Source organism: Eurosta solidaginis, chromosome 1 (genome assembly GCF_040869045.1).
Source record: "Eurosta solidaginis isolate ZX-2024a chromosome 1, ASM4086904v1, whole genome shotgun sequence".
Lineage (NCBI taxonomy): Eukaryota > Metazoa > Arthropoda > Insecta > Diptera > Tephritidae > Eurosta > Eurosta solidaginis.
The window spans coordinates 238,477,419-238,504,585 of NC_090319.1; positions in this window are offsets into that span (position 1 = coordinate 238,477,419).

Sequence of the window (27,167 nt, forward strand, 5' to 3'; positions counted from 1 at the left end):
TCTGGTGCAAATCACTGATAATGCTGGATTTTTGTTTATTGTCAATTACTTTGTTTGACATTCCCAAGTGCTCATGGTTTATTATACCTTTCATGAAAATGAAATGGTATATTAATTTCGTCACGAAACCGAAAATTGTAAGTCCTTAAAGGAAAATAGATAGACCCACCATTAAGTATACCGAAATAATCAGGTTGAAGAGCTGAGTTGATTTAGCCATGTCCGTCTGTCCGTCTGTCCGTCTGTCCGTCTGTCCGTCTGTCTGTTTGTATGCAAACTAGTCCCTCAATTTTTGAGATATCTTGATAAAATTTGGTGAGCAGGTGTATTTGGGTGTCCGATTAGACATTTGTCGGAACCGACCGGATCGGACCACTATAGCATATATCCTCCATACAACCGATTTTTCAGAAAAAGAGGATTTTTGTAATATCTTACCCAATTTAACAGATTGAAGCTTCAAACTTCACCATATACTTTCGTATATTGCACATATTGTTGCCTGAAAAAATTTATGAGATCGGTCGTATATATAGTATATATCCCCCACAACCGATTGTTCAGATAAGGAACTTTTCGTAATTACTGCCCTATTTTAAGAGCTAGAGGCTTCAAATTTCAGCGAATGCTTACGTATATAGCATATATTGTTGTCTGAAAAAATCATAAAGATCGGTGGTATATATAGTATATATATGGTGGTATATATAGTATATATATATAGTATACATATATATATTTTCGCAAATTTTAGCCCCATTTTTACAGCTAGAAGCTTCAAATTTCACCGAATATTTACTTATATAGCATATATTGTTGTCTGAAAAAATCATAGAGATCGGTTGTATATATAGTATATATCTCATACAACCGATTGTTCAGATAAGAAACTTTTCGCAATTTCTACCCCATTTTAACAGCTATAAGCTTCAAATTTCACCGATTGGTTACGTATATAGCATATATTGTTCTCTGAAAAAATCATAGAGATCGGTTGTATATATAGTATATATCTCATACAACCGATTGTTCAGATAAGAAACTTTTCGCAATTTCTACCCCATTTTAACAGCTGTAAGCTTCAAATTTCACTGATTGCTTACGTATATACCATATATTGTTGTCTGAAAAAATCATAGAGATCGGTTGTATATATAGTATATATCTCATACAACCGATTGTTCAGATAAGAAACTTTTCGCAATTTCTACCCCATTTTAACAGCTAGAAGCTTCAAATTTCATCAACTGCTTACGTGTATAGCATATATTGATGTCTGAAAAAATCATTGAGATCGGTGCTATACATAGTATATATCTCATACAACCGATTGTTCAGATAAGAAACTTTGCGCAATTTCTGCCCCGTTTTAACAGTTAGAAGCTTCAAATTTCACAAAATGCTTTCGTATATAGCATATATTGTTGTCTGAAAAAATCATAGAGATCGGTGGTATATATATTATATACTTCATATAAACTGTCATATTGACCCCTTTTTTACGGCTAGAAGCTTCAAGATTCATCAAATTTCATCAAATAGTTACGTTTACGTCATATATTTTTGAAATACGTGATTCGTAGCCATAGTTTTTACATGCAGACCACAAAAAACGTGAAGCTTTGCATCCTCACACAGATTACCTACCTATTTTTTATTTTATATTTATCTTAAAAATCGTTTACATATGTTCAAATTTCACCAAATGCTTACGTGTATAGCATATATTGTTGTCTGACAAAATCATAGATACCGGTGGTATATATAGTATATATCCCATACAACCGATTGTTCAGATAAGAAACTTTGCGCAATTTCTGCCACGTTTTAACAGTTAGAAGCTTCAAATTTCACAAAATGCTTATATTGTTGTCTGAAAAAATCATAGAGATCGGTCGTATATATATTATATACTTCATAAAAACTGTCATTTTGACCCCTTTTTTACGGCTAGAATCTTCAAAATTCATCAAATTTCATCAAATAGTTACGTTTTCGTCATATATTTTTGAAATACGTGATTCGTAGTCATAGTTTTTACACGCAGACCACAAAAAACCTGAAACTTTGCATCCTCACACGAAGTACCTACCTGTTTTTTATTTTTTATTTTATATTTATCTTAAAAATCGTTAAGGTATGTAGATCTGTTCACTATATATTTCTTATCTTATACATCCGATTATTCGGAGATTACAAACGGGATAAGATTATTGTTCAGCCCCATTCATGAAAGGTATGAAGTCTTCGGCACAGCCGAAGACAGTCCCGTTCTTACTTGTTAACAATTGTTTTTGTTTTTATCGGCCTATTGATAAATCATTCAAGGTTCGAATCGAGCTCAAGGCCAGAACAATAAATTTTTTTCTAATGATAATTATTGTTATTTTTTAATTTTTCTAAATTTGAAAAATTGTATTTTGTTTTTGGAATAGTAAGTAGAAAATTTTTCAGACAACCTGCCATAGCTGCGCAGATAGATCCATTTCGAAGGGTGCTAAACCTTCATCATCAGTACGCTTTAGGCATGCTGCGCTAACCATTTAGCTATACAGCGGTGGTTTGTTTGACTGGCCAATTTGCTACTTCTATTCCTTTTTACCAACTCTGTTTATTCAGTGTTGCGCCATCTGGTGCAAATCACTGATAATGCTGGATTTTTGTTTATTGTCAATTACTTTGTTTGACATTCCCAAGTGCTCATGGTTTATTAACAATTGTTTTTGTTTTTATCGGCCTATTGATAAATCATTCAAGGTTCGAATCGAGCTCAGGGCCAGAACAATATTTTTTTTTTTTTCTAATGATAATTATTGTTATTTTTTAATTTTTCTAAATTTGAATAATTGTATTTTGTTTTTGGAATAGTAAGTAGAAAATTTTTCAGACAACCTGCCATAGCTGCGCAGATAGATCCATTTCGAAGGGTGCTACACCTTCATCATCACTACGCTTTAGGCATGCTGCGCTAACCATTTAGCTATACAGCGGTGGTTTGTTTGACTGCCAATTTGCTACTTCTATTCCTTTTTACCAACTATATTTATTCAGTGTTGCGCCATCTGGTGCAAATCACTGATAATGCTGGATTTTTGTTTATTGTCAATTACTTTGTTTGACATTCCCAAGTGCTCATGGTTTATTAACAATTGTTTTTGTTTTTATCGCCCTATTGATAAATCATTCAAGGTTCGAATCGAGCTCAAGGCCAGAACAATAATTTTTTTTCTAATGATAATTATTGTTATTTTTTAATTTTTCTAAATTTGAAAAATTGTATTTTGTTTTTGGAATAGTAAGTAGAAAATTTTTCAGACAACCTGCCATAGCTGCGCAGATAGATCCATTTCGAAGGGTGCTAAACCTTCATCATCAGTACGCTAACAATTTAGCTATACAGCGGTGGTTTGTTTGACAGGCCAATTTGCTACTTCTATTCCTTTTTACCAACTATATTTATTCAGTGTTGCGCCATCTGGTGCAAATCACTGATAATGCTGTATTTTTGTTTATTGTCAATTACTTTGTTTGACATTCCCAAGTGGTCATGGTTTATTAACAATTGTTTTTGTTTTTATCGGCCTATTGATAAATCATTCAAGGTTCGAATCGAGCTCAAGGCCAGAACAATAATTTGTTTTCTAATGATAATTATTGTTATTTTTTTAATTTTTCTAAATTTGAAAAATTGTATTTTGTTTTTGGAATAGTAAGTAGAACATTTTTCAGACAACCTGCCATAGCTGCGCAGATAGATCCATTTCGAAGGGTGCTAAACCTTCATCATCAGTACGCTTTAGGCATGCTGCGCTAACCATTTAGCTATACAGCTGTGGTTTGTTTGACTGGCCAATTTGCTACTTCTATTCCTTTTTATTCAGTGTTGCGCCATCTGGTGCAAATCACTGATAATGCTGGATTTTTGTTTATTGTCAATTAATTTGTTTGACATTCCCAAGTGCTCATGGTTTATTAACAATTGTTTTTGTTTTTATCGGCCTATTGATAAATCATTCAAGGTTCGAATCGAGCTCAAGGCCAGAACAATAATTTTTTTTTTTCTAATGATAATTATTGTTATTTTTTAATTTTTCTAAATTTGAATAATTGTATTTTGTTTTTGGAATAGTAAGTAGAAATTTTTTCAGACAACCTGCCATAGCTGCGCAGATAGATCCATTTCGAAGGGTGCTAAACCTTCATCATCAGTACGCTTTAGGCATGCTGCGCTAACCATTTAGCTATACAGCGATGGTTTGTTTGACTGGTCAATTTGCTACTTCTATTCCTTTTTACCAATTATATTTATTCAGTGTTGCGCCATCTGGTGCAAATCACTGATAATGCTGGATTTTTGTTTATTGTCAATTACTTTGTTTGACATTCCCAAGTGCTCATGGTTTATTAACAATTGTTTTTGTTTTTATCGCCCTATTGATAAATCATTCAAGGTTCGAATCGAGCTCAAGGCCAGAACAATAATTTTTTTTCTAATGATAATTATTGTTATTTTTTAATTTTTCTAAATTTGAAAAATTGTATTTTGTTTTTGGAATAGTAAGTAGAAAATTTTTCAGACAACCTGCCATAGCTGCGCAGATAGATCCATTTCGAAGGGTGCTAAACCTTCATCATCAGTACGCTAACAATTTAGCTATACAGCGGTGGTTTGTTTGACAGGCCAATTTGCTACTTCTATTCCTTTTTACCAACTATATTTATTCAGTGTTGCGCCATCTGGTGCAAATCACTGATAATGCTGTATTTTTGTTTATTGTCAATTACTTTGTTTGACATTCCCAAGTGGTCATGGTTTATTAACAATTGTTTTTGTTTTTATCGGCCTATTGATAAATCATTCAAGGTTCGAATCGAGCTCAAGGCCAGAACAATAATTTGTTTTCTAATGATAATTATTGTTATTTTTTTAATTTTTCTAAATTTGAAAAATTGTATTTTGTTTTTGGAATAGTAAGTAGAAAATTTTTCAGACAACCTGCCATAGCTGCGCAGATAGATCCATTTCGAAGGGTGCTAAACCTTCATCATCAGTACGCTTTAGGCATGCTGCGCTAACCATTTAGCTATACAGCTGTGGTTTGTTTGACTGGCCAATTTGCTACTTCTATTCCTTTTTATTCAGTGTTGCGCCATCTGGTGCAAATCACTGATAATGCTGGATTTTTGTTTATTGTCAATTAATTTGTTTGACATTCCCAAGTGCTCATGGTTTATTAACAATTGTTTTTGTTTTTATCGGCCTATTGATAAATCATTCAAGGTTCGAATCGAGCTCAAGGCCAGAACAATAATTTTCTTTTCTAATGATAATTATTGTTATTTTTTAATTTTTCTAAATTTGAATAATTGTATTTTGTTTTTGGAATAGTAAGTAGAAAATTTTTCAGACAACCTGCCATAGCTGCGCAGATAGATCCATTTCGAAGGGTGCTAAACCTTCATCATCAGTACGCTTTAGGCATGCTGCGCTAACCATTTAGCTATAGAGCGGTGGTTTGTTTGACTGGCCAATTTGCTACTTCTATTCCTTTTTACCAACTATATTTATTCAGTGTTGCGCCATCTGGTGCAAATCATTGATAATGCTGGATTTTTGTTTATTGTCAATTACTTTGTTTGACATTCCCAAGTGCTCATGGTTTATTAACAATTGCTTTTGTTTTTATCGGCCTATTGATAAATCATTCAAGGTTCGAATCGAGCTCAAGGCCAGAACAATAATTTTTTTTCTAATGATAATTATTGTTATTTTTTAATTTCCATAAACAAAATACAATTTTTCAAATTTAGAAAAATTAAAAAATAACAATAATTATCATTAGAAAAAAATTATTGTTCTGGCCTTGAGCTCGATTCGAACCTTGAATGATTCATCAATAGGCCGATAAAAACAAAAACAATTGTTAATAAACTATGAGCACTTGGGAATGTCAAACAAAATAATTGACAATAAACAAAAATCCAGCATTATCAGTGATTTGCACCAGATGGCGCAACACTGAATAAATATAGTTGGTAAAAAGGAATAGAAGTAGCAAATTGGCCAGTCAAACAAACCACCGCTGTATAGCTAAATGGTTAGCGCAGCATGCCTAAAGCGTACTGATGATGGAGGTTTAGCACCCTTCGAAATGGATCTATCTGCGCAGCTATGGCAGGTTGTCTGAAAAATGTTCTACTTACTATTCCAAAAACAAAATACAATTTTTCAAATTTAGAAAAATTAAAAAATAACAATAATTATCATTAGAAAAAAAATTATTGTTCTGGCCTTGAGCTCGATTCGAACCTTGAATGATTTATCAATAGGCCGATAAAAACAAAAACAATTGTTAATAAACCATGAGCACTTGGGAATGTCAAACAAAGTAATTGACAATAAACAAAAATCCAGCATTATCAGTGATTTGCACCAGATGGCGCAACACTGAATAAATATAGTTGGTAAAAAGGAATAGAAGTAGCAACTTGGCCAGTCAAACAAACCACCGCTGTATAGCTAAATGGTTAGCGCAGCATGCCTAAAGCGTACTGATGATGAAGGTTTAGCACCCTTCGAAATGGATCTATCTGCGCAGCTATGGCAGGTTGTCTGAAAAATTTTCTACTTACTATTCCAAAAACAAAATACAATTTTTCAAATTTAGAAAAATTAAAAAATAACAATAATTATCATTAGAAAAAAAAATTATTGTTCTGGCCTTGAGCTCGATTCGAACCTTGAATGATTTATCAATAGGCCGATAAAAACAAAAACAATTGTTAATAAACCATGAGCACTTGGGAATGTCAAACAAGGTAATTGACAATAAACAAAAATCCAGCATTATCAGTGATTTGCACCAGATGGCGCAATACTGAATAAATATAGTTGGTAAAAAGGAATAGAAGTAGCAAACTGGCCAGTCAAACAAACCACCGCTGTATAGCTAAATGGTTAGCGCAGCATGCCTAAAACGTACTGATGATGAAGGTTTAGCACCCTTCGAAATGGATCTATCTGCGCAGCTATGGCAGGTTGTCTGAAAAATTTTCTACTTACTATTCCAAAAACAAAATACAATTTTTCAAATTTAGAAAAATTAAAAAATAACAATAATTATCATTAGAAAAAAAATTTTTGTTCTGGCCTTGAGCTCGATTCGAACCTTGAATGATTTATCAATAGGCCGATAAAAACAAAAACAATTGTTAATAAACCATGAGCACTTGGGAATGTCAAACAAAGTAATTGACAATAAACAAAAATCCAGCATTATCACTGATTTGCACCAGATGGCGCAACACTGAATAAATATAGTTGGTAAAAAGGAATAGAAGTAGCAAATTGGCCAGTCAAACAAACCACCGCTGTATATCTAAATGGTTACCGCAGCATGCCTAAAGCGTACTGATGATGAAGGTTTAGCACCCTTCGAAATGGATCTATCTGCGCAGCTATGGCAGGTTGTCTGAAAAATTTTCTACTTACTATTCCAAAAACAAAATACAATTTTTCAAATTTAGAAAAATTAAAAAATAACAATAATTATCATTAGAGAAAAAAGTATTGTTCTGGCGTTGAGCTCGATTCGAACCTTGAATGATTTATCAATAGGCCGATAAAAACAAAAACAATACTATTAATATTAAAAAAACAAAAATAAATACATTTGGTTGTAGTGTTCTCAAGGTTTGTGAAAATAACAAACAAAATTTAAATACTTTTATTCGAAAAAAACTATTGTTTAAAAATAAATTGTTTTTACGGGACACGTGTGCAATTCACTTTTCAAGTTTCTGTTTCCCCTATACTATATGTCGTAGCGTGCTCCATCACATCCAAAAATCATGGGTTCAAGCCGCAAGCAAAGCAACTTCAAAAATTTAGAAACAAGTTTTCTCAATTAGAGTCGGCCTTCGGCAATGATTTCGAGTAGATATCTGCCATGGAAATTTTTTCGTGAAAATACATCTGTCTTGCAAATGTCGTTCGGAGTTGATGTAAAACATGTAGGACTAGTCCCACCAATTTGTGGGAAAATTTTAAAGGAGCACGACGTAAATTGGAAGAGAAGTTAGGCCTAAGTTCTCTTCTGGAAATTTACTCCAGTTTACTTAGGGACTAATTCTCTATTTCGACCATCGTTTGGCCTCAGAGACGAATCGCTAGTGTATTTGCACTATGTTGATGGCTACATATCAATAAACAAGTGCTTTCGCCTACCTGTTTGACATAAAGTAAAAAGCGTAAAGGCCGAACAAAAGTGATACAGAATACCTTTATTAGACGAAATCGTTTGGAAGGGAATAGTTCGTCTGAGCTATCGTTCGCAATACGAAATGAAGCCCGTATATTCACATTCATTTCCAGGTACAGGCTTAGTCTATGTACAGAAATAAACATTCTTTATTTTTTAAGCTGATTAATATGAAGGGATAAAAATATGGTTGCTAAGGAATTTTTGAGAATTATTTGATTTTACAATTAAATTTTTCTGTACCAATTTTTTAAACTTGTGTTTTCTCAAGCTGATACTAATTTTAAATTCTTCCTCCTTGGTACGTTGAGGTGTGTTATATTTAAAATATATTAGCATTGAAAGTTAATAACTAGATCAGTTCGAAATCGGTTAAAATTAACAATTTTGCATAGAACGCTCGTACTATGGACTTTGTCATGGTATTTCTAAGCACTGGATCCGCCACAGTATTTACAACCCTTGCGCAGCGTACAAAAAGCGTAACACTTTTTCCAGAAAAGAACACACTATAATTAATATAAAGGAAGTAAAAAATGTGTTCCTGAAAGCGCCCAATGTAAATGTCTTTGATTCAACCACAAATACCACAAAGGGTACTCCTTAACAGTTACAATAAAGTATGTTAGTATATTTAGATATATCCTTATTAACAGAACACTGTAAACGATGTCCTGTGTCCTCCTAAGTTGCGCTAACTACCTTACCATGTTCCACATTATCGACAGTCCAATTTGGCCAATAATGCACTGCATGTCCGATAGATGTCGCTAATAAGCGCATGATGTAGAAAGGTTGGCGTATCTATTATTGCAAGGCTTTAACGTGAATGCCTAGTGATAGAACTGTTAGAAAAAGTATTGATACCGGTACTCATTTAAAATACTCGGATCCAAGTATCGATGCTAGAACTCACACTCAGTAAAAGGTATCGAGTATAATTGATCCAAGTGAGTACTTCGGAATTTTTCCCAAAAGTGAAGAAACTTTTTTGGTACGAACTTAATAGACAAAGTAAGGAAGTTTAAATTTGGACGAAGCCGAACATTATATATCCATTTGCGTGCTCTTACAAATATTTTAAGGATAAATTTAAAGAGAAACGTCACGAAAATTAAATGAATTGAAAAATCTTTGATCGACTTATGGCTTAAGTTAGAAAAAAGTTTTTCTAAACGGGGTCGCCTCTCCGAGTGTAATTCTAATATAAAAAGCTTCCCAGTGAAAATACATCTGCCTTGCAGATACCACTCGGATTCAGCATAAAATATGTAGCACGACGCACATTATTTTTTTATGGCATTAAACGTTTTGTGGAGAGATTAACAAAATAGAACTTTAAATAGAACTTGTGTACTTTGCACTGCCATATTTGTTGTTGTTATAACAGTGATTCGCCCCAATATGTGCCCTCACAAATTTTCACCAATTTCCTCTAACGGAAGTCCAAGGGAACCTGCAGTTTCAACAGGTGTAGACCACAGATAAAGGGGTGCTAGAAGCGTTGGTTCCACATTGCAATTAAAAAGTGTGTTGGTATCATGTGGGGACACTTCACAAACAGGACATACATTATGTATATCGGGGTTGATTCTGGATGGACAACAGTTTAACCTACTACAGTGTCCAGATCGAGTGACGCGAGTCTCCATAGGGAGCTACTTTGCTCTTTGCGAGTTCAGTGTATTTAAATTTAAGAACGGTATTCGGCGGGCAATTCCTGGCATAGACCTTTTTTGTGGATATCACTGAAGACCTTTTTTTGTTATTCTTCTACCTACGGCTGATATCTTAGGTGCCGCATTTCATTTCTCTTCCTTATGGGGAGTACTCTCGCCTTACTATGTAGGTGGTGCTCTGGGGACATAAGAAGACAGCCCGTATCGGTTCTGAGAGCGGTGTTTTTTTTCCAGTAAGTAATCTTTAGGCTGGGCGACCATATCGGGGACGCGTAGCATGCAATTGGTCGGCCGCTTGTTTGGTTTTTTGAAATTATCTTTACCCCAAGTGCTGCCGGCAAGACATTTGAGGATTTTGCTAGCCGAAATGTAGATCCTGATCGAACGTCACACCCAGTATTTTTGGTAGTCGGTAGCGTAATGCCATCGACGTGGATGTCCAATATAGTCAACATTTGTTTTGTGTATATTGAAAATAAGGCCGCCTATGATTTGGCCGGTGACACCGTCAGTTTTTGCGAGGGGAAAAATCTGGAGAAATTAGGTAGATAGTTGCTTATTTCATAACATATGTAGCCCATCGATGGGTGGGCCGGTAGCTGTAGCCATTATCGTGCACTCCTCAGTGTAGGAAACAATGGTAACTCCTTCCGGTGGCGAAGGGGTCTTCGATATGTAGAAGTTAAACAAAAGCGGGTATAGAACACCACCTTGTTTAATACTTCTGGGTATAGATGTTAAGTTCCTGAATTGCACCGATGCACGGTGGGGTTTTTGATCAATCTAGCTGGCCAAAAGCCGATTTTTCAAAATATTCCATTTTTTTTTAAATATACTCCCTGGCTTTCCTAGATGTCCACTGAATAGTAAACATACCCCAAAACCCATCTGCAACGTCAACGGAGCTAACCGCGCACATCTAAATTTGTATAAAAATTATGTGCAGTACGATGTGTTTTTGGATTAAAAAGCAATATACCTTTCTAACCTAAATACTGGTTCACTTGTTTAGCCTTAATCAAATCTAGTTACATTTTCTTTTAGGGCAGGTAAATGTGTTTTTAACTCATACGTCAGATTTTTTATACCGCATGGTTTAACTGAGTTATTCTACTTGTAATAATACTACTTTTCAATACTAAATTTTTTTAAAATCTTGCAAACAAAAAGATATATCTTTTTTTCATGGCATATCATGTCAGTAATGTTTTCGCAATACATAAGTTTGTGTTAGTTACAAAGTTTAATAACAACAAGTAAGAAGGCTAAGTTCGGATGTAACCGAATATTACATACTCAGTTGAGAGCTATGGATACAACATAAGGAAAAATGGTGCAGTGAAATAACTCCCAAATGCAATAACTCCCAACAAAAAAATTAAATAACTCCCAATAATTTTCCATATAAATTGGGACTAATTTCATTATGAAATAGCTCCCAATTCATTGGGACTTATTTCATAATTTTTGCTGGTAATTATTTCATAATGAAATAACTCCCAAATGAAATAATCCCCAATAAAATTTCTTTGGGAGTTATTTCATAATTTTTTGAGATTGGGAGTTATTTCGTTTTTATTGGGACTTACTTCGTTGTTTGTAATTCAGGCATTGGGAGTTATTTCATTTTCATTGAGAGATATTTCATTTTCTTAAAAATACAATTTTATCAAACTTTGACGTTCTTAACAGCTTCTATGGGTCGGCTATACATTAAGGGACCAATTGGTTTTATTCGTAAACCAAAGGGCTTTCAACTTTGAAATTTTGCACATAGGTTCTTAGGGAGTTCCCCAACGAGAATCAGTAAGTAATTTTTAATTGTTATTAACAATTTACTAGTAATTAGTAGTTAAATTTACAATGGTATAACTATCACTTTTTATCTACATACGAACACTTTCACAAGAATTGTATACATAAGTACACTTTATAATGTTTATAAAACCACAATCAACTATTTTCATTTGTTTAAATTTGCGTATTATTGTAAAATTTAATGATTTATTTGTTTATTTTCTGCGAACAAAAGCATACAGCAATTTTATCTAATTCACTACTTGCTAGGTGGTACCTGATGCTTTAAATTGTTCCAAAGAATGAAAAACGAGGAAAATGGACCTCTTTCATTCAACTCTATTTATTTATTTTACAAAAAAAAATAGAAATTTTGGAATAAAAAATCGCGCGATGCACAGTAATTCTGCGTAGAACACCTTTCTGCATAAGCGGCCTTCGGCTGCGCTTATAAAAAATAACCCTGGGCTACGCCATGCCAAGTCCGGGTGTGTGGTATAACCGTGGCTACCGCCACGGTGATGTCCTTCTACGTAGAAGGGTGTACTACGCTGTATGTAGAAGGGTGTACTACGCAGAAGGACATCACCGTGGCGGTAGCGACGGTTATACCACACACCCGAACTTGGCCCAGGGTTATTTTGTATAAGCGCGGCCGAAGGCCGCCTATGCAGAAAGCTGTTCTACGCAAACTTCTTACTTTTATTTTTTACCTTTAATAAATTATGTTAATTTCATAAAAAAAATGCGATTTTTTTAAATAAATTACGTTTACTTCGACGACACTATTCAAGTTTTCTTGTAATTGTAACTTTTACATATGTACATAATAGTTTGCTGTATTTTTCAAATCTCATTGTAACTGATTATATAGTATAAAGATACCATTTCAAATTTTGATTTGGAATTTATTTAATTTTTTTTTTGGGACTTGCGGTTGCATTATGAAATAACTGGCAAATATTGGGAGTTATTTCACTTCCTTCTTTGGGAGTTATTTCATTTATTAAAGTTGGGAGTTATTTCATTTTTATTGGGACTTATTTCATTGGGAGTTATTTCATGGGAGTTATTTCATTTGGGAGTTATTTCACTGCACCAGGGAAAATCACCATGTAGGAAAATGAACCTAGGGCAACCCTCGAATGTGTTTGTATGACATGTGTATCAAATGGAAGGTACTGAAGAGTATTTTAAGAGGGAGTGGGCCATAGTTCTATAGGTGGACGCCATTTAGGGATATTGCCATAAAGGTTGACCAGGGGTGACTCTAGAATTTGTTTGTGCGATATGGGTATCAAATGAAAGGTGTTAGTGAGTATCTTAAAAGGGCGTGGGCCTTAGTTCTATAGGTGGACGCCTTTTCGAGATATCGCCATAAAGGTGGACCAGGGGTGACTCTAGAATTTGTTTGTACGATATGGGAATCAAATGAAAGGTGTTAATGAGTATTTTAAAAGAGCGTGGGCCTTAGTTCTATAGGTGGACGCCTTTTCGAGATATCGCCATAAAGGTGGACCAGGGGTGACTCTAGAAATTGTTTGTACGATATGGGAATCAAATGAAAGGTGTTAATGAGTATTTTAAAAAGGAGTGGGCTTTAGTTCTATAGGTGGACGCCTTTTCGAGATATCGCCATAAAGGTGGACCAGGGGTGACTCTAGCATTTTTTTGTTCGATATAGGTATCAAATGGAAGGCTATAATGAGTATTTTAAAAGGGAGTGTGCCTTAGTTCTATAGGTGGACACCTTTTCGTGATATCGTTATAAAGGTGGACCAGGGGTGACTCTAGAATGCGTTTGTACAATATGGGTATCAAAAGAAAGGTGTTAATGAGTATTTTAAAAGGGAGGGGGCCTTAGTTCTATGGGTGGACGCCTTTTCGAGATATCACCATAAAGGTGGACCAGGGGTGACTCTAAAATTTGTTTGTATGATATGGGTATCAAATGAAAGGTGTTAATGAGTATTTTAAAAGGGAGTGGGCCTTAGTTCTATAGGTGGACGCCTTTTCGAGATATCGCCATAAAGGTGGACCAGGGGTGACTCTAGAATTTGTTTGTACGATATGGGTATCAAATTAAAGGTGTTAATGAGTATTTTAAAAGGGCGTGGGCCTTAGTTCTATAGGTGGACGCATTTTCGAGATATCGCCATAAAGGTGGACCAGGGGTGACTCTAGAATGCGTTTGTACAATATGGGTATCAAACGAAAGGTGCTAATGAGTATTTTAAAAGGGAGGGGCCTTAGTTCTATGGGTGGACGCCTTTTCGAGATATCGTCATAAAGGTGGACCAGGGGTGACTCTAAAATTTGTTTGTACGATATGGGTATCAAACGAAAGGTGTTAATGAGTATTTTAAAAGAGAGTGGGCCTTAGTTCTATAGGTGGACGCCTTTTCGAGATATCGTCATAAAGGTGGACCAGGGGTGACTCTAGAATTTGTTTGTACGATATGGGTATCAAATGAAAGGTATTAATGAGTATTTTAAAAGGGAGTGGGCCTTAGTTCTATAGATGGATGCCTTTTCGGGATATCGTTATAAAGGTGGAGCAGGGTTGACTCTAGAATGCGTTTGTACAATATGGGTATCAAACGAAAAGTGATAATGAATATTTTAAAAGGGAATGGGCCTTAGTTCTATACGTGGACGCCTTTTCGAGATATCGCCAAAAAGGTGGACCAGGGGTGACTCTATAATGTGTTTGTACCATATGGGTATCAAATTAAAGGTATTAATGAGGGTTTTAAAAGGGAGTGGCCCTTAGTTGAATATGTGAAGGCGTTTTCGAGATATCGATCAAAATGTGGACCAGGGTAAGCCAGACCATCGTCTGTCGGGTACCGATAATTTATTTATATATGTAATACTACGAACAGTATTCCTGCCAAGATTCCAAGGGCTTTTGATTTCGCCCTGCAGAACTTTTTCATTTTCGTCTACTTAATATGGTAGGTTTCACACCCATTTTACAAAGTTTTTTTCTAAAGTTATATTTTGCGTCAATAAACCAATCCAATTACCATGTTTCATCCCTTTTTTCGTATTTGGTATAGAATTATGGAATTTTTTCATTTTTTGTAATTTTCAATATCGAAAAAGTGGGCGTGGTCATAGTCGGATTTCGGCCATTTTTTATACCAATACAAAGTGGGTTCAGATAATTACGTGAACTGAGTTTAGTAAAGATATATCAATTTTTGCTCAAGTTATCGTGTTAACGGCCGAGCGAAAAGACAGACGGTCGACTGTGTATAAAAACTGGGCGTGGCTTCAACTGATTTCGCCCTTTTTCACAGAAAACAGTTATCGTCCTAGAATCTATGACCCTACCAAATTTCACAAGGATTGGTCAATTTTTGTTCGACTTATGGCATTAAAAATATTCTAGACAAATTAAATGAAAAAGGGCGGAACCACGCCCATTTTGCAATTTTCTTTTATTTTTGTATTATGTTGCACCATATCATTACTGGAGTTGAATGTTGACATAATTTACTTATATACTGTAAAGATATTAACTTTTTTTTTTAATTTGACTTAAAAACATTTTTTTTAAGTGGGCGTGGTCGTTCTCCGATTTTGCTAATTTTTATTAAGCATACTATAGTATTAGGAGTAACGATCCTGCCAAATTTCATCATGATATCTTCAACGACTGCGAAATTACAGCTTGCAAAACTTCTAAATTACATTCTTTTAAAAGTGGGCGGTGCCACGCCCATTGTCCAAAATTTTACTAATTTTCTATTCTGCGTCATAAGCGTAACTCACCTACCGAATCGATATCGAAAAAGTGGGCGTGATTATAGTCCGATATCGTTCATTTTAAATAGCGATCTGAGATGAGTGCCCGGCAACCTACATACCAAATTTCATCAAGATACCTCAAAATTTACTCAAGTTATCGTGTTAACGGACGGACGGACGGACGGATATGGCTCAATCAAATTTTTTTTGATAATGATGATTTTGATATATGGAAGTCTATATCTATCTCGATTCCTTTATACCTGTACAACCAACCGTTATCCAATCAAAGTTAATATACTCTGTGAGCTCTGCTCAACTGAGTATAAAAACGGCTGCGCATACCGGCGATTTTTTGAGTGGTGATCAATTTTGTAAGAGACTGATATCCTTATTGGCAAAAGGCGGCAACCTTGTGAAAACATCCTCAGTGGCAACACCTAGGTGAAAAGTCTTAAAATGTAATCCTATATCGATGTACCAAATTTGATTCAAATCGGTTAAGCCGTTTCCGAGATGTTAGTGGATATACAAAGAAATATAAAAACGAAGGCGACGTGGCAACCCTTCTTAAAAATTTGAATAGAAATGCGAAGTAGAATACTTTTCGTTTGATACTCATATTGACATATTTCATGTAATGCCAAAAAACCACCCCGGGTCCATCCGAAACCGGGGGCCCGATCCATAGTAATTCTGCGCGGAACACCGTAAATTTACTGTCAAATATTTCCTTTCATAACAGTAAAGTGAGACCACTTTTTGAACAGAAATAACTGCTGTTTTAATTTTGGCCAGCTAGATTGATCAAATATGCCACCGTGCGATGTCTGCCGATCAGACAGATAATTTGCGGTCCACATTTTGAGACTAGGAGTAAGAGGGGCCCTCACAAGTTTTGCGTGGTTGAGTGTATGCAAATCTTTTGATAAGTCTATATCTACAGGTAGAATTTTAACCTGCCATATATATATTGACAATTTTGTTAAGATTAAAACTGTAAACCCCATTTTTTCAAAGTAGGGGTGGCTCTTATCTGCTTTTGATCGGATCTATATGTTATACCAAGGACCATATTTTCAACATATTGCAAAGTGATATCAACGGCTTTTGATTAACGGTTTGCAAAAATTTTAAATTTTCTTCAGCTTAATGTAAAAAATTTATAATTTATTTACCTAATGATTTGGGAAAAATTTAAACAACGTGACATCAGGACGGACAAGGCGACAGCTGTTTCGATTATACCTTGTAAATCTCTTCAAAGCCTTTTCTCCCGGGAGTGGGATTTCAACACGTACTTCTACGATAGTTGAAGTGTTACAAACGCATTCAGACACGTCGTGCCTTAGTTGTTGTAAACCTTATGCGTTGTTAAGGCTGTTTCAAAGAAACTTGGTGTTGTTGCTTTTTGTTCTATTTATAGAACTAAAACAAGGCGAATCCATGCCGGGTGGTGGCAAAGCGAGCTCAACCAATTCGCCGTGCAGAAGAATGTCAAGTCAAAAGAAAATTTTTATTGATTCCGATTAACTGACATGTTGTAGTACAAAGTGTTGTATGGAAACTAATCAAGAAGAAGCAATCAGCTGTTGGGATAACAACACCTGGTACTGAATTCGCCTTGGCACAACAACGAATTAACCAATGTTGTCTATTTGTATGAGTTTTAAGCGGGGATTACCCTTATTGTTTTAAATGTATGAAAACATTTTATTTGAAGCAATTTTTAATTTTATAATTTATTTAATGATTTGGGTAAAATTTAAACAACGTGACATCACGACGGACAAGGCGACAGCTGTTTCGATTATACCTTTTAAATCTCTTCAAAACCTTGATTTATATTGGCGGTCGCCGTGGTGTAGTTATAGCGTACTCTGCCTACTATTCTGAAGATTCTGGGTTCAAGCCCCAGACAAAGCAACATCAAAATTGTAGAAACAAGTTTGTTTAAAAAAGAAAAATTTCGAGCGCTGTCGCCCTCGGAAGTGATTTGGCAAACACTCCGAGTATATATCTGCCATGAAAAGCTTCGGAGTCAGCGTGAAACATGCCCTGCCAATTTGTAGAAAAAATTAAAAAGAGCCTGGCATCAATTGGAAGAGAAGCTCGGGCAAAAATGTCTTCGGGGGTTATCGCGACTTGCATTTATTATTTTTTAAATAAATTTATATTGTACATCGCAACTTTTTTCCCATTCGTCAAGTTTCACCACTTCATCAGTATTTGTTAAAGCATTGTTCCTTTTTCCCATTTTTGAAAGTAGACGTGGATATAATCTGACTTCGACCATTTTCAGTACCAAAATATTGTCGACGATGCTGTAAAAGCTGCTAATTCCATCCACCAAAATTTCACAGTTAAACGAAAAAGCTGTATTGCATGACAAGTTAAAATGTATCGAAATTTTATGGAGTTAGCAACTTTTCATAATTTTGTTGTATTTAGTGATTCTGGACAATAAACACATACTTTACTTTTCCCACCATCATCAGAAAGTCGGTTGAAATTAAATGCTTAGCTTTTACCGCATCGTCCACGATTTCAAATTATGCTCAAGTTGTGGTGTTAATGGACTGAACTTTGTTGATCTTAAACATGTAGACCATCGGCACATAGCAAAGTATTGGGGAAAAGTATCGAGGTAAAGTATCGATACTTTACTCATTACTTGGAAAAATGCAGCGAGTACAAAATAATCGAGTATTTTTTGGAAAAGTATCGATACTACTCACTCAGTACTCGTATCGTTCTATCACTATGCATGCCTCACGTTTTATATACATGAGTCTTTGTTACTCATTTGTGCGAAGCACACAGAACAGCCACTGGATTCATTTTCCGAAAATAATGTCAAAACTCAGCAATTTTTCGGAACTCTAGATAAACTAGTCAAGAATTAGGCGCTTCCTTGCAAGCTAATAGAAATAAAACGGCCGCTGTGATGGGGTGGTAGCGTGATCCACCTACCACCCCAAAAGTCCTGGATAGTGACCTAACTTTTAGAAAAATTATCGATACCGGTACTGATATAAAATACTCGGATCAAAGTATCGATGCTATTACTCATACTCAGTGAAATGTATGGAATATACTCGATCCAAGTGCGTTCTTCGGAATTTTTTACCAAAATCGAAGCATTTTTTAAATCAGATCTTATGTTTTGAATTTAGTAGAAAACAAGTAAGGTAGTTCAAGGTTGGACGAAACTGAACATTATATACCCATAAGTGTGTTCCTAAATATACTTCAAGGATACATTTAAAGACAAACGTGACGAACATTAAATGATTTGAAAGATTTTGATCGACTTATGGCATTTAAACAAAACAATTCAGTTAAAAAGAAGTTTTTTAAACGGGGTTGCCCCACGGCAGTGGTTTTGCAAGCACTCCCAGTATATTTCTTCCATGAAAAGCATTCCAATGAAAATTCATCTGCCTTGCAGATACCGTTCGGAATCGGCATAAAATATGTAGATCTCTTTACCTCAATATGTAAGGAAAATTTAAAAATGCACGACGCAAATTGCAAAAGTAGAAGAGAAATTATGAAAATACATATGTTGTGATACAATATTTATATTTAATACAGTATGCTGATGCAATGTTTCACTCCTTAGTTTTTTGTCTATTGCCGGTTTAAATTGTTTCTTTTTCTTTATTTATCACTCTCACCTTAATCTTGCGCTCTAATTTTTATACACAGTTCAGCAGAGCTCACAGAGTATATTAACTTTGATTGGATAACGGTTGGTTGTACAGGTATAAAGGAATCGAGATAGATATAGACTTCCATATATCAAAATTATCAGTATCGAAAAAAAATTCGATTGAGCCATGTCCGTCCGTCTGTCCGTTAACACGATAACTTGAGTAACTTTTGAGGTATCTTGATGAAATTTGGTATGTAGCTTCCTGGGCATTCATCTCAGATCACTATTTAAAATGAACGATGTCGGACAATAACCACGCCCACTTTTTCGATATCGAAAATTTCGAAAAATCGAAAAAGTGCGATAATTCATTACCAAATATGGATTAAGCGATGAAACTTGGTAGGTGAGTTGAACTTATGACGCAGAATAGAAAACTGGTCAAATTTTGGACAATGGACGTGGCACCGCCCTCTTTTAAAAGAAGGTAATTTAGAAGTTTTGCAAGCTGTAATTTGGCAGTCGTTGAAGATATCATGATGAAATTTGGCAAGAGCGTTAAGCTTATTACAATATGTCTGCTTAATAAAAATTAGCAAAATCGGAGAACGACCCGCCCACTTTTTAAAATTTGTTTTTTTTAATTCAAATTTACAAGAACAGTTAATATCTTTACAGTATATAAGAAAACTATGTCAACATTCAACTCCAGTAATGATAAGGTGCAACAAAATATAAAAATAAAGAAAATTTCAAAACGGGCGTGGCTCCGCCCTTTTTCATTTAATTTGTCTAGGATACTTTTAATGCCATAAATCGAACAAAAATTTACCAGTCCTTGTGAAATTTGGTAGAGGCTTAGATTCTAGGACGATAACTGTTTTCTGTGAAAAAGGGCGAAATCGGTTGAAGCCACGCCCAGTTTTTATACACAGTCGACCGTCTGTCCTTCCGCTCGGCCGTTAACACGATAACTTGAGCAAAAATCGATATATCTTTACTAAACTCAGTTCAAGTACTTATCTGAACTCACTTTGTATTGGTGTAAAAAATGGCCGAAATCCGACTATGAAAAATGAAAAAAATGCCATAATTATATACCAAATACGAAAAAAGGGATGAAATATGGTAATTGTATTGGTCTATTGGCGCAAACTATAACTTTATAAAAAAACTTGGTAAAATGGGTGTGACACCTATCATATTAAGTAGAAGAAAATGAAAAAGTTTTGCTGGGCGAAATCAAGAGCCCTTGGAATCTTGGAAGGAATACTGTTCGTGGTATTACATATATAAATAAATTAGCGGTACCCGACAGATGATGTTCTGGATCACCCTGGTCCACATTTTGGTCGATATCTCGAAAACGCCTTCACATATACAACTAAGGGCCACTCCCTTTTAAAGCCTTCATTAGTACCTTTAATTTGATACCCAAATCGTACAAACGCATTCTACAGTCAACCCTGGTCCACTTTTATAACGATATTCCGAAAAAGCGTCCACCTATAGAACTAAGGCCCACTCCCTTTCAAAATACTCATTAACACCTTTCATTTGATACCCATATAGTACAAAAAATTCTGGAGTCACCCCTGGTCCACCTTTATGGCGATATCTCGAAAAGGCGTCCACATATAGAACTAAGGCCCACGCCCTCTTAAAATACTCATTAACACCTTTCATTTGATACTCATATCGTACAAACAAATTCTAGAGTCACCCCTGGTCCATCTTTATGGCGATATCTCGAAACGGCTTCCATCTATAGAACTTAAGCCCACGCCCTTTTAAAATACTCATTAATACCTTTTATTTGATACCCATATCGTACAAACAAATTCTAGAGTCAGGCCTGGTCCACCTTTATGGCGTCCATCTATAGAACTATGGCCCACTTCCTCTTAAAATACTCTTTAATACCTTCCATTGATACACATGTCATACAAACACATTCCAGGGTTAACCTAGGTTATTTTTACAACATGGTGATTTTCTTTACTTTGTCTCCACAGCTCTCAACTGAGTATGTAATGTTCGGTTACACCCTAACTTAGCCTTCCTTACTTGTTCATACTGCTTTGTTGAGCACATTTTGCTCGTTTGTTATGTCAACGGGTGATTTGACCAATGATTGTGCTGACAGTGGACATGTGAGGGGTATTTTGGGCCAAATATTCAAATATTCAAAAGACGCAAAACCCTAAATATGTGCCATTTAAATTCTCGTAGTCTCACGGCTGCGAAGTTAGATTAGATTTCATATATATTTGATGATAACGTTATGGATTTAATTTGTATTACTGAGACCTGGGTCAGGTCCAGCGTTGATGATCGCTCCTATAAAATGGGTAATTATATATTACTGAGAAACGACAGAAAAGGCAAAGTTTGCGGTGGGGGAGTTGCTATATATTGCAAAGGTATTTTAAATCCTAGAATAGTGTATCAGTCAGAGCCTGGAAGTGAAGTCGAAAGCATCTTTATTGAAATAAGCGACACTCGGACAAAGTGTTTCGTTGCCTGTGTTTACAACCCCAACAGATCCAACGACCTAACTTATTTATTTCAGAAGTTGACTGAGTATTCTGTAAGTTATGAACACGTTATTATTTGGGGCGATTTCAATATAGACATTCTTAGTAGTAACTCCCGTAGTAAATCCATCATAGACAGCTTTGAATCGTGTGATTTACATGTTATAAATCAATTCGTGACCTGTTTTGCTCCCAACAGTAAACGTAGCCTGCTAGACCTGGTATGTGCTAATAATGACAATTTCGTAAATCGTTTTGACCAACTTCCCATGGAAGGCATTTCTGACCATGAAATGCAGGTATTATCGTATGACTTGAAATTTAAAACTAAAGAAACTGGCTTTGAATTAGCATATAGGAACTACAACATTGTTAACTTAGAAGTTCTAAATGAAGAGGCTTCTAGTCTTGATTGGAGTGGATGTGTGTATTTTTCTACGTTAGATGAAAAAATGCAATATTTTTATAACATTGTTAATTACCTCTTTAATGCCCATGATCCCCTAAAAACCATAAAAGTTCAAAGCCATAAGAAGCCGTGGTTTACAACAGCAATTTTAAATTTAATAATAAAGCATGGGAGAACGTACAAGGAGTGGGAGCGATCTCATAATGCAACCTTTTGGGAAGCTTACCGCGTTTTACGAAATCGGGTTAATCTTTGCAACCGCAATGCTAAGGTAGCTTATTTGAATGCTAAGTTTGGTACTAATTTACCTCCTAGAATGATTTGGAAAAATCTTCGTTCCTTAGGAGTATCCAAAAAAGATCGTCTTGAGTGCAGCATTGGCCCCAATGTTCTAAACTCATTCTTTTTACGCGGCCAATCAAATGATAGTGAAACTAATGCTATTATTTATGAAGATGATACCGATCATGGTACAATAGCTGTAGCCGGGGTAAAAAGTCGGCCTACCTCAAGTACTTTTGATTTCACTGTGGTAACTGAGAATGATGTGCTAGGAGCTGTTATGGCTATTAAGTCTAATGCCGTGGGAGTCGGTGGCATTAACTTGCGTTTTATCAAACTTATACTTCCCTTTGCCATCTCTGTACTGACACATATATTTAATTATTCTATAATATCCAGTGGATTTCCAAGTGAATGGAAAACGGCGAATGTTATTCCCGTTCCTAAATCAAATTCTCCGGATTCCTGCAAAGACTTTATACCAATTAGCCTACTGCCTGCTTTATCCTAAGTATACGAAAAGCTACTATCAAAGCAGATAACTGACAATATTCATGACAACCACTTGCTGTCTGAAGTCCAATCAGGTTTCAGAAAAGGGCATATTTGTGCTACATCCATGTTGAAGATTCTTGAAGATATACGTCCAGCATACGGCAACAATGATCATACGGTATTAGTACTTCTAGACTTCTCAAAAGCTTTTGATATGGTTGATTTTAAAATACTACTTCGCAAGCTCGAAAACTACTATAATTTCAGCCCTTATGCAATTAAGTTAATGCAAAATTATCTCACTGGCCGGTTCCAGCTAGTTCAGTGCGGTGATAGACTCTCTGATTTAAAGTCCATAACGTTGGGCGTTCCACAAAGATCCATCCTAAGACCATTATTGTTTACACTCTTCATCAACGACATAGTCGCCTGTTACCGCCACGCATCTATACATCTTTACGCTGACGATACCCAACTCCACATGTCGCGCCCGAAGACTTATTTGTTAGGCTGAATAATGATTTAAAGCGCATAAGTAACTGGGCTCGCTCAAATAAGCTACGCCTTAATGCGTCAAAACCTAAGGCGATTGCAATATGGAACACAGCATACGATTTAAGCAGCCTTCCTGAAATTTTGCTAAATGATGATAAAATAGGTTTACAGGATGTGGTTACCAATCTAGGCTTCAGAATTAATTCTAGTCTTACTTGTGCTGACCATATCAGCTTTGTGGTGGGTAAAATCTATAACACCCTTCGCAATCTTAACAGAACTGCCTACTTACTACCGCGAGACACTAAACTGGTCAAAACTCCTATAGTACCTCAAGTTTCTTACAGCGAACTTATATATGGTAACCTTGATTCGGTATCGCTTAACAAACTTCAGCTAGGCATAAATAATGCCGCCCGACTTGTTTTCTAAAAGAAAGTACAATCACATACCTTCGTATGCCGTGCAAATACTCGGGAGTGACGTTTTCAATTTCTTAAAAATGAGAAATCTATGTTTCTTACACAAACTTCTGCTTTCTCAATATCCCCCTTACCTATTTAATAAGCTAATATTGTGTCAGTCCACTCGAACTTTGAATCTGTTGATACCGGCTTTTAAATACTCAACATCTTCTAGAATGTTCTTTGTCAGTACAATCCGTCTATGGAACTCACTTCCTTCCAAGATAAAAGCAATTCGTCAGGCAGGATGTTTCAAACAAGCAGTATTATGTTTCCTAAACTCTTAACTTACCCTAATTTACATATCTCAAACTTTCATTCTTCAAACTTTGGTCTGGAATTGTTTCTATCACACTATTAATAATTATACAAATATGTGCTTTTTATTATTTCTAATCAAAATTTTGTATTCATTCTTTATTAAGTTTATGTATATCGTTAGCTTAATGTGAAAATGTGCTAAGTCACTTTTTACAAATTTTACAGGAGACGAAAAAATATGAATAATTTTTGAAATAACCATTTTTTTCAAAACTGTGAATGAGGATACCTTAGTTGCAATACTTTTGAGTGTAGAAGCTTTGAAAAAGATAAATAAAAATCATGTATGCTAACCCAGCAGCTATTTTATGACAGCACAATTTCCACATTCAAAACAAATTTTTTCTCCCGACTTAACACTTTATTGTTTGCTTTCAATATGTTTCCGCATCATTCCTCCCCTTTAATGATTGAAAGATAACACTAAAACTATATATTACACAAAAAATTATATTTATTTGTTAAACTATTTCTAAGGGGTCTGCTGTATTGTCTTATTCCAAAAAGGCAACTGCCACATACTTTATCTACAAACTAAATGCTAAATCTCTTAATCGTTGTCAAGAGAGTAAGGACTTGGGTGTAATTTTTGACTCCAAACTCTCTTTTTCTAGTCACATTGACTTCATTGTCTCAAAATTTGTTGCAACGGTTGGTTTCAGTAGACGTAACAAAAGTGACCTTAAGGACCCTATGTTGTTGAAGACAATTTATACATATATCCTTGGTCAGAAGAGGTCATTAATATGATTTCTATGAATATAACTCCTATAAAATTGAGAAAGTTCAAAAACTTTTTACAAAAATTGCATTACGTATGCGGCACTGGCCAGACGGCCTGCCATCATATACCAGCAGGCACAAATTGCTTGGTCTTCAAGCTTTGCATGACAGAAGAACTTTTATCTCACTCATGCTTGCCTATAATGTAATAAACTTTAGTGCGAATTACTCTGATGTATCTAATTTGTTCATTCCATATATTCCACTGCATGATCTTCGGCATAATAAATTATTTATATAAATAACACATAAAACGAATTATGCTATGAATGAACCTATAACTAGGACTCTACATCTAGCAAATCAATTCATCGAAATAACACTAGTATTAATTTTAATTAATATTGTGATGAATATTAGCAACACTAAGGGATACTATAATATCTAAGCCGATACTAAGCAGTGACTTGTATGCACATCAACAAATCAATAATTATGTCTACCCATATGTCCATACAAGCAGCGGAGAGTAACGCACAAACACATTCATATATCTGAGATACTCCTAAAAGTATGCAATCATTTGTGCAAGTACCAATCACATATACACGCGCATGTGCTATGAGAGAAGCTATAAAATCGTGCATCTGTAGTTATAGCTGAGAAATTTAAAGCTTGTAAACAAGAAGTAAATTCTAGAAATAGAAACTCCTAGAAGTATGTGAACGAGAAATCCAAGAGTATAAAAGGAGGTAAAGCAGAGAATCAGAATGAGTTTGATTAAGCAAAATATCTGTCGAGAAGTAGTAGTGTTATTGTGAAGTACTCGAATAAAGGCCATTTTGCATTACTGAATAGTGAAGTTATTTCTTCAACAGTTTAGTGATTCGAACGTTAGTAGAAGATTGCAAATAAGAGGAATTGCACTAAATTCGTTACAATATGTAAGTTTAAGCGTGAATTATTTTCTATTTCTAACTAGTCTGTAAGAAAGCATGTAGCTATCGACATGTAAGAATTGAAGTAGATTATGGTCAGAGCAAAGCATTTATCTAACACCAAAGGCATGTCTCAATTGGGTGAATACAATTTCAAGGGGTTGTGTTCGCAATCCTCTTAAGGGGTTGCCAGCTCAATATATAGCTTATCCAACCCAATTGCTAACCTCACCTAACCGTGGCGAATCCTGTTTCATTGACAGCCGAGGCTCTGGCGACCCCAAGTTCCTCATGGAGCTAAGGGGTGGGGAGGGCGGGATGGCCTAAAATGTTTAATGTGGTCATATAAATCGTTCCCGAGATGGTCGGGCTAGTACCTTAATAGTGCTTTGTTACCGGAACGTACCGGATCTATATCCAGCAAAGGACCATCAACACCGGTAACACTCCCCAAAGTCTTCGGGTAGTACATTTATCGTTATTACAACAACAACAAAGCATGCGCGCACAAAGAAATTACTAGTAATTCAGATTAATATTATTGACAGGTTGACTTAGCACATTTTTTTAACAGCTGACGACTTAGGACATTTACACATCATTGACGACAGCACGTCAAAATGAAAAATTGATATATTTTTCTTTTGTGATCGATGTATTTTGAATTCATGTTTAAAACTGCATTAAAAACAATTTTTCAAAAAAACTGACTTAGTACATTTTCACATTAAGCTAACGATATGTAACTTCAATTTTTGATGTGATTGATGTACTACCTAAAAGACAGAGTCTTACTTGTACAAATAAGTTTTAAATAAATCTATACTAATACTAACAGACCCGGCAGACGTTGTTCTGCCCTAAATTTCGTCTATCTGCATATATTTTAATAAGCTTTTTCAGTCTAACCCTGCCCTACCCCTCTACACTTTTTCCTAATATTTTTATTCACTCCTCCCTCCGTCTTTTTCGCTTCATCTATATCCATCTTCGTCTCATTCTATCTCTTTCTCAGTCTCCTTCTCTCTTTTCTCTTTTCTCAATTTTTTCTTATTCTTCTTCATCTCTTATTGCCAGTCCCAGAGGGTGGTATGTATTTTGTTCCAGTCCCATTCCGAGTCTCAGTCCCAGTCACACTCCGAGTCTCAGTCTCAGTCCCAGTCCTAGTCCTAATCCCAGTCCCGGTCTGACTCTGGTATACTTCCCGGAAAAAAGCATCGCAAATACTAATATAAGCAAATTTATACACGAAATTTCAGGCAAATCGAATAGGACGTATATAAATAGATATGCGGGTATTATTAATTCTTGTCTTTATTTCGGCTTCGCATGTATATTTATCAGTTTTGCCA